General features: G+C 36.4%; 1 pseudogene; it reads right to left on the bottom strand.

Annotated features, from left to right (window-relative positions):
* Positions 1-576: 576 nt before the first annotated feature.
* LOC149566459 (dehydrogenase/reductase SDR family member FEY-like) lies at positions 577-2,584 on the bottom strand (annotated as a pseudogene).
* Positions 2,585-2,842: the final 258 nt, after the last annotated feature.

Here is a 2,842-nt window from a genome sequence, read left to right as displayed (position 1 = left end):
CAACATGACTTTGCAAGAGAGTAATTTGAGTGCACCAGCATGAGAGTGTTGTATTTGTTAACGTATCGCGAACCAAGCCATACCCACATCAGAATTAAAATGAAAATGAGAAATCATCACACTCCAATCACCGTTTATTTTATGCAATGAACCAACGTTGCTTAAGAATTCTAGAATATTAGCTATATATTTTGATAGAACACGTGCCTCAGATTCTAGGGTATGAAATATACGCATATCAGAACTATAATCCTGCCCTTCGGAGTTGTTGTAATATGTGAACCTTTGTACCATTACACGAGCACGATGTCATCATCCTCTCAAATTCAAGAAAGAATGGTGCTCTACGAAGGGTAACGGCCAGGCAAGCAGTAAATAATTATTCTCCTACAACTTATATTTTATTTCAACCAACTATATTAAGAATAATTTGATGCATAGTTATCTCTAGAGAACCATTTGAATGCCCTATGAGTTGAAGCTCGTAATAGTAATAAATGACTTATTTTGCAGAAAGCAGATCAGTGTTTCGCCATCCGTTATTGGTGGATCAACGTATTGGGGGAGTAACTTGATCTATACTTCTATCAATACATGCAGTCGAAAGGCCCGAGAGTTGAAGCGTTCTATTCCAAACTCAGAATGAGTTATTGAGATCTGCAGCTTGTACTGAAACTGCTCCTGGTTTGCAATTGTAACTGTAATAAACACATCTATTTTCCCGTCCATATTTTTTGCGTTTGCTGACAAGTTGTTCAATCTCCGATTCTGTTGCACAGAACAGAACGCTTCTTGCACCTATTCAAATATACAATGCACAATGATCTCAAGCGTTGGATTTTGTAGGTAAGTTTGGTTAAGAAAATTGCATTGAAATTTCTCAGAAAGAACATCTTTGGAGATATATAAGAGAATACTTTTTAATATAGTACCTTGTAATTCATCGAATTTCCAAAACAATCTGCTGCTTCAACGAGCTTCATAATCCCTCTGGGAAAACGGGAACGTTTTTAGTTAATATACATTCTGTGTGAGATATTTAGAACAAGGAAAATATACTTCGATACAAGAAAAAATTATACATTTAATCCCGTGATGTTTGTCCTGACGATTCCTGGATGCACAGGGATTACATTTGGTGGTATCTTTCTCGACAAAATGTCTAGGAACATCAGCTGCAAGAAACATTTAAGATTGTCAAATGGGTTTCTCGTAAACCATTCAGAATTTTATGGGTTATTTTTACGTAGCGTAATTAAAGACTAACAAAGACTTTGCAATACTAAATCTCCTGTACCTAAAGGTGTGTATGTTTACAACATATAAGCAAAGCAAATTGCATTTATACTATTGACCAAAATGTTCTACTTGAAAAAGCTTGCTTGAAGCATAAGCCATTAAACTGCTATAGCTTCTCAGTCTAAAATCCGCAATCAGGTATTTGGAATCCATCACAGCGGCAAGGTGAGCCTGCATTTGTATTTGTTACAAGGAGGAGGAGTGTAAGAACTAGAGCTGGTGCAGGATGATTTACTTGTATGTGCTCCTCAAATCCATCCTCCGACAATTTTTCCTGTTCTGATTATGAAAATGGGAAATTATTGTTGCTTTCTTTCCATGAGTTGGTTATATAACTTATGAACATCCATACAAAGAGAACAAACCTCCCAATCGGAGGATTCCCACATTGTTGATAAGAATATGAATCGGGCATCCAGTAGATTCCCAAGTAGCAGCAAAAGCTTTTACTGAAGCTAAGGACTTAGGACAGCAGATCCAATTCTACTATCTGTACATCATTCTCCTTGTTCAAAAAGGACAAAATGATATGTAATGTACTTGAAAAAGCGCAGTTTCCACTACTTTTATAGACATGGGCTTCCTAGAAGCCTCTTGTAAGCAGAGCAGTTTTCGTATTACGGTATGCCATGAAAACATTGGGACCTGATTTTGCAAGCTGTCTGAAACGAAACCAATAAATAAATCATTGTGATCATCCCAAGAAAAGCATTTAATATTCTATGGCGACTGAGATAATTGATGTATTCTGATTAAATTTTGTGTACTGTTCTCATGACGACAGAGGGTTATAGGAATCATTTTGATGACAGCTTTGGAATGTGGTGGAAACATTGATTAAAAAACTTGGATGAAATTTAATTCAGAAAGACAATGATGTACAAGAAACCTGTTATTATTGATTGTGTAAACTCCTGAAAAACGAATCTCAGATTATCTAAAGAAACACATCAACAAGTTAAAAATCCAGTTGTCTTAATCAACAAGTTATAAATCAAGTTGTCTTATATCAGCATTTTAGATTATATTGTGTGATCTATTATTTTAAAAGATCACCCGCACCAAAACTTATACACAATTTAATCTAGAATGAAATTGCGATGTAAAGAAATACCAACCTTGCTGTATGTTGTCCAATCCCGCTGGTAGCCCCAGTGACAATGCAGTTCAGACCAGTGAGATCAGGAAGAAGAATATTTGAAGGCAGATGTCTCGTCACAATCTTCTGACAAATTATGTCCTTTGCCATTTCCCAGAGGCCGTTTATCAACACCCTCCAATTCATCCTTTGACACTTTACAAATCTATCTCAAACAAAACCAAATTATATAATCAAAGCAAGCAAAGTCAGCCCGTAATTTGCAAGGAAATCTGCATTGAAGAATTCTCCATAGATAGAGAAAAACAAGGGCATATTGCTACAAAGTATTTGGATGGTGGGGAACGCTCTCGCCTTTTCATGGAGATTCTGGTCATTCTTTTCTCATTGTTCCGTTCTCAAACTTGTCTTTCGTGGAGGATTCTGGTCGGTGAACAGCATGAA

Source organism: Cupressus sempervirens, chromosome 3, assembly GCF_028749045.1.
Source record: "Cupressus sempervirens isolate cs-2001-9-10 chromosome 3, ASM2874904v1, whole genome shotgun sequence".
Classification (NCBI taxonomy): Eukaryota; Viridiplantae; Streptophyta; class Pinopsida; order Cupressales; family Cupressaceae; genus Cupressus; species Cupressus sempervirens.
Note: the sequence above shows the minus strand (reverse complement) of the source record. Positions and strands in the feature narration are given on the sequence as shown.